The following is a 15635-nucleotide window of genomic DNA, read 5'->3' on the forward strand; positions in this document are numbered from 1 at the left end:
AAAACTAATTTGCTTGCTGTGGAATGATCTTTTGAAATTTTTTTCTTTAAATGGTCATAGCTAGAAAGCAGCAGAAAACATGCTCGAGTCTGAAGTATATCTGCCTCATACTGCTTCCTCGAGGTTACATAAATTATGTATGTCCTCTTCACTTTGGATAGCAATCTGGCCTTGGAAAGATATTAATTATTATGTAATAACTTTCACTAATTGTTTCTCCCTTTAGAGCATTTAAAAAATTGGATGTGTTGACAATAGCAAAGGATAATGAATGGTTGTTAAGTTGTCTATAGCACAAAAAGAAATACTCACTGCTTCTGTTAATAATTTCAGCAAGACAAAGTCAGGATGATTTTAATGATATTATAGGTACATTATGTTTCTGCTACATTTTTGAAGGGAGGAGGAATAACCTTCAAATGTTTCTTTTGTTTATGTAACGTGAAAAACCTGCATCAGGGCACTCAAATTGTTATCAGATAACATATTAAAATATCCCTAAACACATTACAAACAATGCACAAATCCTTCACATGCAGAAATTCCGTTTACTTCAAAGGTTTGACCTGATTTCAGTGGGAATTCTGTAAGCAGGGAGTTGAAAATGAGAAAGAAATCCTGACGCCAAAACCACAAATGACACATTTTAAGGAAAAGCTTGAACAAAGATGTTTTACATGAGTTTGTCAATTATTTCTTTCAGTTATCAAAACTCATGCATATACAAGTTAATATAAAGTTAATAAATGTCATGCACTAAAACACACTTGCAAGATTTATAGGTGTCTTAACATCTCTTAAAGACAAATTCTGCCTCATTTCCTAATAACTGTCTCCATTGAAACCTGCTGCCAAATCAAAATATGACACGGTACATACACCAAGTTCTCATTAAAAGGAATTATGGACATAGTTGTGTATGTGTTTATACATATATATTCACATTACCCTCCAGTTTCTAGTGCTCTCTAATTCTAGAAGTAAATTAAATGCCTGTGTTGGCTTGAGGTGCTTTCTTAAACTGTGCATTATTCTGTAACACAAATACACTGTCAAAGTCTTACTTAATTTAAACCATATTTTATTAATTTAAAATGTAACAAAATGCTTAATCTCTTCAGCCTTTTTAATTGTAGCACCACTCTGTGAAAGCATTAACAAGATCAAACTGATTTTGGTGTTGTTACCTTTGTCTCTTCCTAGATTCGTGTAACTCAGGTCCTGGTCTTTTCTGGTATGAGCTAAAAACAATGGAAAAAGTAGCACTATCTAGATGATGATAAAAGACAGTATCCTTAAAAATTTCGCCTCTTGGAAAATAGGGAATACCATAGTTTAAGAACAGGATACACACAGGAATGCAAATTACCTTGCAGTGCTATACAGGAAAGCTGTTTGTCAGGAAAGCTTTGGTGAGTTTCGTCTACATGGCAGTGTGGTCCCATCATAAGTGTTGAGTGTACAGCAGAATCACCAAACTAACCAATAGCATCTAGATTGCCCTACCCCTGCAAAAAAAATTTGGATAGGACAAATTTCATGTTCTGCTGGGCTGACTTGGATCAGTAAAGTTGCTTGGAGTTGATGTGGTATCTGTTCATCTTCTGGAGAATTGAGAATTTTTTTTAATATAATACCAACAGGCATTATTTTACTTCTTTTAAATAACATAAAATACCTACAGGATTACTTTTTTTCTCTCTGGCCTGAAGAATCTTGAGTATTTCTTTGCAAGCTGAGCAGGAGCGAGGAGTGAGTGCCTTCACCCAGGAACTGCCCATTCTTGGTACTGGGGGCTTGTTCTGACTTTCTCTGCACAGAGAAGACAGTCAATAATAAGGACAGATATAAGGATTTAGGTAGAATTTAGGCTGGCTGTATCCAGGCCATCTTATTCTATGTGACTCATTCCTTCTGACATCTCTTTTGACTCTGCCGAAGTGTCAGAGTCTAGTGGTGAATTTGCAACATGCACAGGGAGTTGCACTTGTCCCAGATAAGGCTACTGTTTGTTTTGTTTTGTTTTTTTCCTGAAAAGTAAGGTTCCTGAGCAAAGCTCTGCCAAAAGCATCTTCCAGTCTCCTGCCACTACCACTACTATAATCTTCCACTTGCTGCTTTTGTTCTGTTCTATGAAAGAAAGTAGCCCTGTGATGAAACAGACCTTCCTGTGCTAAAAGGGGCAGCTTTTAGTAACCAGGATGAAATTAAGTGGTAAAACAAACATCAGCAGCAACTCCAAAACATTTATCCACCTACTGTTTCTCATCATAAACATTATTCAGTTTTAATTGACTGATTGGTTGTAAATAGTGTCAGGGTTTTTCTGGGGTCTCTCTATTACTTGAACAGAGACTCCTTTTGTCATCATTTAACAGTAAAATTAGTGCTGTTTTTTATACTGGGGTATATATATCAAAGCTAAGAAGGCAAGGCCATCTCCTTGTGTTAAAACCTGGGAAAGTTGTAAGCTTGGGAGTTCTGATGCAAGTCGTTACACCAAAAGTTTCACTAGAAGAGAATTGTGCAGCTGAGCTTTTGAAAGTTTGGAAATGTAAAAATTAAAGCTTCCTTTGAAGACTTTCTGGTACTGTCATATACTGTTTTTCTCACTTATTCAATCAGTGGAGTTTGAAGGTAAGATCTTCAAAGCTGCAGCGCAGGTTTCTTTCATTTGAGGCAAAAGAGTAGCTGGTAATGGAGGTCAAACACTTTCCTGTATGTGGGCAGCTCTCGGATGGAGAGATGACATGTACTTTGCCACCAAGTTATGCAGTAGAGATAGCAGTGAAATACAGGATAGGGGAGTTGCTACACTCTGCATCTGGAGGTGGGGTGGGCCTGGGAGCCTGGGAGCCCTAGAAGAATCGTAGCCTTATGGGAATTTTATTTATAAAGTGGGTATTTGTTGGCTACCTGTGAAAGGAGTATCATACAGAGAAATAAGAGCTAAAAACTGAGGGGAATTCTTCCGAGCACAGTGCAGAAGAAATGAGAACAGACCCTTTGTTTCCTGAATCTCACCTAAATGTGCTCTCCTTTCATAAATCAACTTCTTAAAGCTTCTGTTGGTTTTTTTTTCCACTTAGATGTTATATATAGCTCCCTTTGCCACAGTGGGAGTGCTATAAAGATATATATGTAGGTATGGAAATAAAAACTAGGAGAAAACAGAATACAGTGCATTTTAAAGCATGGGGCAGCAGGAATACCCTCAGAGAGCTCTGAACACTGCAAGACTGGTCCTTATTTTCAGAGATACTGTTTCATTCTCTGTACTAAAATATTTTTATCAAATAATTAAAATGTTTATGCTCTTTATACATCCTGTTTGAGATATGGCATAAAGCTAAGGCAGTAAGAAAGTAATCGATGTATGTTTACTAGCTCCAAATCCATTTAGCGTTCTGAATATCATGCAGTACCGTTTCTTTTGCTGTTAGCTCATTCACCTTCAGTTTGAACTTCTGAAAAATGAGTGTGGAAATGTTAAAGGCCCAGTCTGAATCCAGGCTGATACCAGGCTACCATATTTATATTGCTATAGAGAAACAGCAGCATTTTGTGAATAAAAATACCTTCTTCTGCCTTGAGAAATATATTAGCATCTACTTGTATGAAAACAATAGAATTTACTTTCATACAACGTTTTTTCTAATATGTTGTGCAGTACAAAGTTTTTTCCATGCAGATTTCAGAAACTGGTTTACTGGAGGAAACAATCACTATAACAGAAACTTTTAGACAAATATTACCAAATACCCACAACGCAAAACCTTTTCATTCGTATTCATGAGTGTTAAAAGCCTCATTCCTAAAGTAGCATTAGCATGGTCTGAGACAAGAAACAAAGAATCAAAGAATCACTAGGCTGGAAAAGACCCACAGGATCATTGGGTCCAACCATTCCTATCAACCACTAAACCATGTCCCTCAGCGCCTCAGCCACTCATCTTTTAAATACCTCTAGGGATGATGACTCCACCAGATTCTGCCAGTGCCCAATGACCCTTTCCATGAAATATTTTTTCTGATGTCAAGCCTGACCCTCCCCTGGTGGAGCTTGAGGCCATTGCCCCTTGTCCTGTTCCCTGTCACTTGGGAGAAGAGCCCAGCTCCCTCCTCTCCACAACCTCCCTTCAGGTAGTTGTAGAGAGCAATGAGGTCTCCCCTCAGTCTCCTCTTCTCCAGGCTAAACAATGCCAGCTCCCTCAGCCGTTCCTCATAAGGCCTGTTCTCCAGCCCCCTCACCAGCTTTGTTGCTCTTCTCTGGACTCGCTCCAGAGCCTCAACATCCTTCTTGTGGTGAGGGGCCCAGAACTGAACACAGGATTCGAGGAGCGGTCTCACCAGTGCCGAGTACAGAGGGAGAATAACCTCCCTGGACCTGCTGGTCACGCCGTTTCTGATCCAAACCAAGATGCCATTGGCCTTCTTGGCCACCTGGGCACACTGCTGGCTCATGTTCAGTTGCTGTCAACCAACACCCCCAGGTCCCTCTCCTCCAGGCAGCTTTCCAGACAGACTTCTCCTAGTCTGTAGCACTGCATAGGGTTGTTGTGCCCCAAGTGGAGGACCCGCCATTTGGCCTTGTTAAACCTCATCCCATTGGACTCTGCCCAGCGGTCCAGCCTGTTCAGATCCCTTTGGAGCCTCCCTACCCTCCAGCAGATCGACACTTCCACCCAGCTTAGTGTCATCTGCAAACTTGCTAAGGGTGCACTGGATGCCTTCATCCAGATCATTGATAAAGACATTGAACAGGGCTCGACCCAGCACTGAGCCCTGGGGACACCATTTGGAGCTGGCCTCCAGCTGGAGTTAACTCCATTTCCCACCACTCTCTGGGCCCTCCAGCCAAACAGTTTTCCACCTGGGAGAGTGTGCGCCTGTCCAGGCCAGAGGTGACAGTTTCTCAAGCAGAATGCTGTGAGAAACTGTGTCAAAGGCTTTACTGAAGTCCAAAACATTTCATGTTATTTACATAGTCAAATAAGTCTATCAGTTTAGAAATTATTAATACACTTATTTACCAAGTAACTAAAGAACTAATATATCAAAGATTACATAAGAAAGTTTGCCAAGATATTTATTTATAATATATATATATATGTAAAATTTTATTCTCTCTTGTTTGCCTTCTACTCTACACCCTTGCGCTCTGGGGTCTATAAGCTTCTCTAGAACCCTGCAAGATGACACCACCTTTGGCACAACCCTTTATCCATTGTCCCTCTAACTCACTGTTTGGTTTTGTAGTAGAACTACCCAATTTATTAAGCACTGTACACACAAATAATATTTCCCAAAGAGATGAAGCCCCAAGCGGGTGTTTTGAAGAGATCATATATTTTCCTTTGGTTTTCTATTGTCACACCTAACAATTTTCTAGAAGACTCTTCATAATTGCATGCCTACTGAAAGGGGCAACTGCTTTCCCTGCCTCATGAGTTTGTGGTCGGGATGGGCACAGGAAGGCAAGGTGTATGAACGAGTTAGCTTTAGACCTGTTTTTCTCATCTCTGGTTTATTTTCAAAAGTGTCATACTAGAAGGGTGTGGTGACGCATAGTCACATTTTCTTTAAAAGTCTTCCTCAGCTGACTGATTTCTGTCAACTCCATAAGTATCTACAAAGAGGAAGCACCCTGTGAACATTGTTCCTAGGAGATTGGTCCTCCTAAAGTTGCAGATCTTGGACAGTGTCATCTTGGACAGTGCATTTGTCTGAAATCGCAGCACTGCAAAAGGCTACATAAGATAAACATTTTGCTATGGAGTGTGGGTTGACCTTTGAAACTCTGGAGCATCTCGCTCAATATCTAGGAGCAGGATGTTCACTGGTGGAAAGCTCACGTGACAGACTGGCATCGTCAGCCTCTGAGAGCAATGCTGAGGCACATTGTCTTTACTATCATTTCTTTGTAGCAAGGGTTTTCCATAAGAAGTCAGTTGAGTATAAAGTCCACGTATCTCTCACTGGATGAAGATAAGCAGGCACCACAATTTTTACATTATTGTAGGCTCATTGTTTACATATTCACTGATTTGCTGGTTTTATTCACTTGGAAACCGACTCCTGCATGCTGTGGCCATGAAACTTCAGTTTGATCTTATTTCTTCAAAGTGGGAAAAATGTCTGGTGTGAGACCTAGAAGGGATTTTTAGATGCCTCAGACTAAACCTCTGTAAAAACAGTGTTTTGAGGTAGGATGATGAATGTGCCTAAACTTTCCAGGGAGACACCTGAGCAAAACAGGTCATGTTGAGGGTCACTTCTTGATTCTTGGTGAAGTCTCATAGGAGGTAGTCAACAAGAAAGAGCTCCTGCCTGCTGCAAAGGAGGTCAGTCTGTTGGCTGCTGTTTATTGCGCTTTCTGTGGACAGCTGCTCTGCCGATTGCACACACAGTGAGGTGGAAAGGCAGCAGAATAAAATGCGTGTTAAGATAAAGCCTTTGGGACTCTATTTTCTAAATATCATCTATAACCTCCATGAATGTATCACATGGAAAACAAGGTTTCGGTTTGGGAAAGACAGCACTCAGGACATTGGCACTGCTGTGGGTGCAGAGCTCACTGAGGGTTTGGTAGTTTACATGATGCTTTGACAGTTCTAACCCCCCGCCTACATATTCCTAGGCTGTATCTCCAGTTTTTGTGGACAATGTCTCACACAAAAGAAATACCATAAGAATGGAAACAACTGCTCCTTTCCATATATGAATGTTGAACTGATTAATCAGTGCAAGAAATATTTGGAACAAAGTGAAAGTGGCAATTAAAAGCTCTACACAACTCATCATGTTTTTTAAAGGCGTATACACTGAACAAAGCTGTCTGAATTGAATAATTGTGGTGGCTCCTAGAAAGGCACAGACATATTCCCATAGATAATGCTAAGGATGTTTCCTCCCTTTAATTATGGAGCTATTTTATTCATGCTGCATCATACCAATGAGGTGCAACTAGTTCTTCTGCTGGGAGAAGCTCTGAAAGAAGGTGATGAGAACAGAAATATGTTCAAGACTAACATAAGAACACCCTCCCTTGAGAAAAAAAATACTTTTTTGTCTGCTCTCTAGCAAAAAGATGATGATGGTGGTATTGTAACAATCTAGCACTGTTAGAGTCATTCTTGTTTAGAAAGAAGTTTAATAAAGTTGTATTTGACTAATTCCGTTATTTCCACAGGATCTTAGAAATTAAAGAAATGGTTAGCACCCCACTCAGGAATCTCTTAGGAAGGCGGGTATTTGGTATCATGCAAGATAAAGCTCAAGCAGCCAAATCAATCAAATTGTTCCTTCCTTTTACTTCTAGGGAATCCTATTGAAGGCAAAGACCTTCCAATTTTTTTTTTATTTTTTTTTTTGTCCCAGTTCTGTTCCTTTGGCAGCCAGTGGGACTTTACCGTTCCCTGTCAAAGGATTAATGTTAAACTCCATTGCTGAGTTTTGGACAGCAACCAAGGAACTGAATCTGAAACCTTCCCTCTGGTTAGCAGATTCACTGAAACTGGTAGATAAAGCTGGATAAATCAGTTTTATATTTCCATAAAAACAAAATGCACTTGGTACAGTATAAGAACAACCAGAAAATAATAACACACTTAGGGGATCCAGTCTCTGTGTTTTAAGATATAAGACAAGCAGGAACCTTTCAAATTGAAGGCTGGCTGTCCATGTTGAGCCTTATCTGCCAAATTTAGTATTTTATAATACCACCTTATCAAGATCTATATAGTTAGACATAGGGCAGATATCTCACTTGGCATAAATATACTGGTACTTAATTGTTACCCACCACTATTCTGTTTGCTTAAACTGTTATCAACGGAAAACCTGAACATATGATTTAAGCAAAAGACTTTTGTAGGCAGTATAGATGCTGACTTTTCGGTTTCTTAAACCATGTAAATCTGTTAGTATTTGGTTAGCAAGAATGTGCATTTGATTTAATGCTCAATTATATTGATAAATCAAATGCTAACATTGGATGGCTGGAACAATTTAAAAGAAGAGAAAATATTATCTCTGTGCATAGGTTTTGCTTTGTCACTGTGCTGTGCTCCATCTATAACAGAAGAACAAAGGCTTTATGCATAATAAGGCCATGCAAATGAGGTGAAATCAGCAAAAGTATGATGGGGGAGGGGAAGTTGTAAAATATGGCCATCAGTATAATGACTGAGGAGTAGAGAATTTAAATGTTTAGTGCTTGCACAGGCCAGTCCATTTTTCTCTCATCTTTTGGAATGTGTAGACTTGAGCCTCTTGAAAGACCAGAATGAAAAGATCTCTGTTTAGGACCAAAAGGATTAATAATGTTTTTAACACACTGCCCAGATATACCTTCCTAGCCTACAGCCATTTACTTTTTTTTTTTTTTTTAAATCATCATGCTAATAATTAGCAGGGATAAAGGAGGATAGGAAGAAACCCCACTATCTGTGTTTTCTATGAAGGTTCTTTTTTTTTTTTTCTTGCCCTGCTGCACCATCTGGATGCCAGCTCCCCTTCTCAGCCGTGATGGAAGCTCAGAGTACAATAGAAGCACAGCAACAATATGAATTACAAATACATGTATATCTTACTGCACAGCTTTTCCCTCCCTCTCCTTTAAATGAACGTAGTCTAAAAATATCCTCCACTCTAAATTGCTTTACTACGGAGGCAATGTCTTGCAAAAACACTATGGTTACTCACAGAGGAAAACAAAACCTCAAACCCCAGACAGAAAATTGTTAATGGGAATTGTTTTACATCGCACTACAAATTAACTCTTGTCTTGAAAGATACAGTTCTCATTTAATAACGTGGAGTTCACACCCATATTAGGAGAAATAATGCTTTGCTCATGGTGAATTTATGAGGAATATCTTGTTACTTCAAATAAAAAAGAAGGAAAAATGTATGTGCTACATATGATAGGTACATGTTGTGTTATTTTTTATTTTTGTAACCCAGTAAAAATAATTCATATCAGCTTTTGGAAAAGCATTAATTGTCAATTATTTGTTCATGAGTGGATATTTAGGAAAAAAAGAAGGGGAAAAATACAACAAAATACTAAATTGAATGCATATTGAAATTATTTTTTTAATTTTAGAGCCTGATGCAGCAAATTTACTTACAAGAAACTACTGGTATGAGTAAGCTGTTGATATTAAGAGGTTTTCTGAAGTAAGTGTAGTTACTCCTGTGCAAGAACTTGTGGAATCAAGCTTTGCCTGTAAATATTTAGAAAATAAATCACCAATTGAATCTATTATACTTCTCAGTTTACAAAATGAAAAATGTCCATTTGGCAATTGTAGAATGTGCTACTGAAAAGCTTCCTTAAAAAAGTGAAAATTAGCTAGGTATGAATTACTTCCTTTGACCCATTTAAAACATGCCTTTACTTGCTATGAAAAGAAAAGCTAAAATTAAGAACTCTTTCTTTAGTATTTTAACTCCTCTGTGAAAAATCTTAAAATCGTCAGTGTTGGTGTGCAGGGCTTAACCAGCACAATTGACCAGGATTTATGAACTTTCACATTCCAAATGTATTTATATATACACAAGCATATATGTGTACATAAATTCATTTTATTATGGCCTTTTTACACAAAGTGAACCTTAAGCAGATGAAGTACTAAAAAAGCCAATCAAAATACTCTTCATATATCTGTAAGTCCATAAACCTCTTAAAATTGTCTCTTTAAAAAAACCCCAAATAACTGAATTATGGAAATGTAGACTGCATTACAGAATATTTGCCAGTTTTATCTTGTTTCTTATTTGAAATCTCCACAAGAATATAGGCACGCCACTGATACAAACCATAGAAACAGGGGAAAAAAAGTATAACACAAGGACTTGTAAAAAAATCCATGAATATCAAGAAGCAGGGATGCTAAGATTATGCATTTTACCAATACGCTCCCTTGCTTGTAAACCATGAGGCCAGACATTTGTGAGATGCAGTATTGCCAGCTCTGCAGAGGGGGCAGCGTGTGTGTGTGTGTGTGCGTGTGTTCATATGTAAGTGTCTGTGTGTTCATGTGTGTGTGTGAAAGACAGGAGGGCGTTAGGAGGAAGGGAGAGGATTGGGGGGGAGAGGAAGGGAGGTGGGGACAGGCAGACACAATAAAGCATAATGACATTCCTGCATGTCTAATAGCTTAAATATGCTCTGTCTCTCTATATCCTATTGCTATTGATACTGCAAGCAGAGTCACAGAAGCGGTTAATATTCCATCAATAGTTTGTCTTTGATTCAAGTATTTTCTGACAAAAAAAAAAAAGAATATAGTAGAGAGAAAAATGAAATGTTTACTTTAATGTTATTTTCAAGATACAGCAGTGTTTGCATGCTTCACACGCTTAATGGGCTGCTTGCCAATCATAGAATACTAGCATTAAATTATTTATATCTTAGTTATGAAGCAATGTCATTAGTAGTAAATTAATATTAATAGTTCCAATTTATCTTTTAACAACAGCATATTTTAATAAATTACACTCTAAGGATCACAAGGCAAAGCCAAGCCCATAGCTAGGAGTGCACTTTCTTGATATTATTTGTCTCTGTGGTGGCTGTTCTGTGGAAGTATAGGGTATTTTTTTGTTTATTTGACAGATGCTGTGGCTTTAACAAAGACTGACTGAGTTGTCTTAACAAAGACCAGGAGGGTTGAGTGTGCTGCTTGCAAGAGAATAACCATCTTCACATCTCTTAAATCCACACTATATGTGGTGTAGGTCCTGAGTGGCTTTTGTTTTCAATGTCTTTTGTAAGCTTTTAGTTCTTTTTTTTTTCTTTTTTTTTCCCCCTGCATCAAATGTCAAGTTAATTTACAGGGTGCTATTACTGATATGTTTCCTTGGTCTGTGGTTTTCTGTGAAAGGCAGGCAGCTGAGACCAAGTCTTGGGGCGAGGGGGAGGTGCAGGAGAGCCCGCAGCACGTACAGTGTGCGCCCACGCCTGTAAATTGGCTGCCCGTATGGCAGCAGAATGGGGAAAGCCTCCTGTCCTCATTTGCATCCTGAAGAATATCCAGGATTAAACCCAACCCATTTCCATACAGGATTTAGACCTGACATTTATTATTCGGTTCACAGACCTCTTGAAGGAAAGTTTGTTTTCCACTCACAGATGAAAAATCTCCTAAGATAAATAAAGGTTGGCTTAGCAGCAACAGTAAATAAATATCCTTCCTGTATTTCTTATGAATTTATCTTATGCGATTACTAGGCAGATGCTTGCCACCAAATTATTGTATTTTACTCCTTGGTAATTCAAGAGAAAATATCTGTCACATCTACCGCATGGCATCAGGAAAATGTGTCCACTTAATTTTAGAAGTTTACTTCCCCTAAATAAAATTATAGATCATGGGGTTAAAAGGAAATTAAAACAGTCTGTGAAAAGCTGTGTGAGAAAAATTTTACACCTCTGTGTCTTTATGTAGCAAGATACAATTTTCTACCTGCTGTGTGCATCAATTAGTAGTATTCAAGCAGCATGAAAAATGCAAGTGACTGTTACATGTGAGCACACATGTAGTGGATTTATAACATAGTGCTAGCTCATTTTCATCACCTAATAGCTTTGTAAAGTCTTTTGGTGACACTTAGCACTCCAGCATTAATGGCTGGTAGCGATAAAGACACATAAGCCAATATTTTAATAAAATCTTAAATAAACCAGGCCTTCACTTTTAATGAGAGCTTGTACAATGCTTTGAGTTGTCATTAATCTAAAGGAACACATTACAATTTTCTCAAGGTGCTGTTCTGCAGACATGTCTTTCCCAGTAATTCTGGTGCAGGGTGTCGGTGCCTTTTGTGAGCTGCTTAGTGTCTTGAAGGATCAGGGCCTTAGCAGGCATATCCACTTAAATGTGGGTCCCAAATCTCTAGTTTTCACTGAACAGCTTTCGAAACTTAGCTTGGTCTGGATAGAGAGAAGAGAGGAATGACTCAAGCTCAGTCTCAAGGCTGATCCTACAAAAGTTTGTGTATGCTAACACTAAAAATATGCATTGGGAGCATATAAGGACACAGCCCTCGTGCTTTCCTGTAAAATTTCATTCAGTGAGATTGTGATGTTTTAGATTAAACAGAACCATGCCCTGATGTTTATTTTGGCCCCATGTCTCCAAATGCTGAGCACATTTGGGGGGATATTTCTGGATATGTGTGTGTGTGTGTATCTCCAGGCACAAACCCTTTGTGAGCACCGAGCAGGTTGGGGTAAACCTCAGTTGGTCCTTTGGTGGCTGCCAAATGAAAAAAACATACTTAAAACAAACAGAGAGAACAATTACATTTGTGCATACACACACCTTCTGGGAAAAAAACCAACCCTAAACCACCAAAACATTTTAAGACATTAATTCAGTTCTCATGGATGCTTTGACAGACATAAATTTTAGATATTTATAAAAAGAAGTGCTTGTGGGGAGCTTCATTGTTTTGTGGAGGTGGGACACACATGCACCCAGGCACACATCCAGAGACATGTCCATACCCATATGCCGGGGTGTTTGGGTGCAGCATTTTGCACTCCTTTCATATATAGTAACACAGCTGTAAGTTATATTTGCAGTGTGTGACAGTCACATTTGTACTCTATGTATGTACAGTCCCTTGAAACAAATACATGTAAAACACTAGATCAGGCACCCCTGTGTTATACAAAGCAAAGTCTTCCCATACTGTTTCATAAACTTCTGGTTAATTTTGCCAATTAAATCTGAGACCTTGCAAAATATCATGAAAGACAGGACACACTGTGAGCTCCTCTTCCACTATATTGTTACACATGGAGGACAGGGTTGAGCTTATGTCCATTAAAAATATCTTACAGAAGTGCTTAAAAAAACTGGTGAATAAAAAAAAATGCATGTATTTTCCTATGTGTGTATGCAATGGTGTATTTATGTATTTAAGAGAGATAGCAAAATATATTCTTAAATTTTATGAACAGCAAAGTTCTACTAAGAATATGTATAATTGCAGTTACATCCTTCTGTATTCTTTTTAATGTGGCCTGCAACATTTTTTTCTGTTTAGTTATGTAACCACAAAATAATTTCTGTTAAGACTGAAGGATTCATACAGTAACGATGCTGCATGTTTTGTTAACATTTTGAGGCATATGACAGCACAAATAACACAGTTTTTTTTTGCAAATTAATTAACTCTATAATAATATCCAGGAATATTCTAATTTTCTGGCGCAGCAGGCAATTTTATTGGTTTTGGTTTTATATTTTTGTAAAAAGCTAGCATTCACAATCTCACTGTTGCATACTACTGCATGGTGAATATCTACTGATATTTTGAGGCCTTGCAATGCATTTAACCTTAATCTGCCGGTAACTTCACTGATTTCAAATGAAATCACATTGTGAATTTGAAGGTCTAGCACATGTGTTAGCCACTCAAAATACAAAGAAGAAAAATGCCCATAGCTAGTAATCATTACAGACAATCCATTTTTAGACTAGCTCCCAATTAATGTCTCTAATAAACAATGTATCCAAACCTCGAGGTGGTACAATAGATCTGTACCATAATTATGGTTTGCCATAGTTAACAGCAAATCATTTAATTTGTTTTCAAAGTCTGTGTTTAAAAAAGAAATGGTAAGAAAAGCTTCCTAAATTGCTGTACTAGGTAGGTAATCAGATTATTGAAATAATTAGACAGATCAAACTAATTTTCAGAAAGTGGTCCAATGCAAGAGGCATTTTACTCTCCATTGTTATCTGTAGGTAATGTAACAATAATATGTAAAATATCTACAGAAAGTCTTTTGCTCATTTCATGTAAATAATTGCATTAGAGTATGACAATCTTACATGCATGCACACATACCACGTGTAAATTAAAAACCTGAAGGTTTTAAAAGCAGCATGCTAGCAAAGTATTTGATTTTTAAAATATTTTCTTCAAATTCCTACCAGTTTGCACTGCTCCCAGGAGACACCAACGAAATATTAAAAATACTATAGAAATAAAAAAGATAAGATATTTGTCACTCTCGTTTAAATTGATGTATGCTGCTGTCCTACAAACGTCACATCAGATAACCCTGAAAAATTACCATGAATCTCCATAATTACGCATATTCATGATGGCGTTTTGCATAGCATTAGCAGCAGACTGCATGGAGGGAGGCGGGTGCCTAAAGACCAAATGGTTTGACAGACTAAAATTATTACCAGCATCCTAGAAATAGACTCAGCAACAGTTCCATTTTGCTTGGTTTAAAAAGCAAAACAAAGTCCCTGGCGCTGATGCTTGTAATTTGCTGGTGATTTTGTGCTGCATATTTAGCTGCAGGAATTTATCAAGGATGAATCAGTGAGAGGCACCTGTGCTAATTGGAAGGGTCTTTTTTTATTATTGAAAGTTGTAGAGAAAAATGAGAATAAGAAACCAGAGGAGTGCTTTTTCAAAATCACATTTTTGGAGGGAGATGGGTTACATTTCCAGCACTGTGTCATGGTGCAGATTCCTCATCTGCTCACGGGATGCAGGTGAGTCTGGCACTGATTCAGGTGCATCCTCACTTCTGCACCCAAGATGAAGACCAGGAGATATTCAAGCAAACTGTTAAAAGACCAGGAGAGACTGAAAGGTTGCCTGAGTATCTTTTCGTGCAGAAAGCAGAGAGCAGACTTAACCAGAGGCTCTAGAAGTAATTACTGGCAGAGTTTGGGCAGCACGGATTCTTGGGTAAACAGCGATTGTTCTTTCCACCAGATCCCAAATAGAAACAACAATACCGGCATTGTCCTCTACTTCTCATTAAGGGGTTTCAGGGAGGGAGCCAGGCTCTGGGAGGCGGGTGGGAAAATGACAGTCGGATCGAGTTCTGGAGGAGCCTCTCCTGATCCCGCTGTAGCAGGCTCTGGCTTTTGGCATCGGCAGTGCCAGCTGCATGGGGAGAAGCCAAGCCTGTCATACCATCTTCTCATCAAACCTTCAGTGCAGGGGGCGAAGCGCCATTAGAGCTTAATGAAGAAACAAACACAAAAGAGAAGATTAGGCCTCCTTAACACGTGCATTCGTTTGCCCTGACAAGATCCCACCATGGAGGGACTGCACTGTATGATGTTTAATTTATTTGTTGTTTTTTTTTCAAAGGAGTGGGGTGGGGGGGAACAATAAGGGTGAGGTGGTATTTTTTGTGGTTATTTAGATATCTTGCTATGACCACATAGCCATAACCTGGCAAACCATTATTGTCCAAAGTATATTTGCAACATCTCTATCAATGGCCACGGTCAGAGCCCACAAACATGTACTTTGAAAATGTTGATATCAGCAGTATTTCACAGAATCATAGAACCATAGAGTAGTTTGTGTTGGAAGAGGCCTTCAGGATCATCTAGTTCCAACCCCCCTGCCATGGGACACATCCCACTAGATCAGGCTGCCCAAGACCCCATCCAACCCGGCCTTTCATCACTTCAATCTGAAGTGTTCATGTACACACTCTACTAATAAGATTTCATGATATTTTATGAATAAGTGTGTGGACCTCTGTATGTTGTTAAGGTCAATCTAGTCTTCAGGATCACATGATGGCCCTGAGTTACTTGTAATACCAGGCTACAAGTTCTTCTCCCTGAATT

At 38.6% G+C, this 15635-nt stretch overlaps 1 long non-coding RNA gene across 1 annotated transcript in view; it reads left to right on the forward strand.

The window, feature by feature from the left end:
- Window positions 1-15635, forward strand: part of LOC138733101 (uncharacterized) — a 159948-nt gene that overhangs the window by 44003 nt on the left and 100310 nt on the right. The window lies entirely within an intron of this gene.

Source organism: Phaenicophaeus curvirostris, chromosome Z, assembly GCF_032191515.1.
Source record: "Phaenicophaeus curvirostris isolate KB17595 chromosome Z, BPBGC_Pcur_1.0, whole genome shotgun sequence".
In the NCBI taxonomy this organism is placed as follows: Eukaryota; Metazoa; Chordata; class Aves; order Cuculiformes; family Cuculidae; genus Phaenicophaeus; species Phaenicophaeus curvirostris.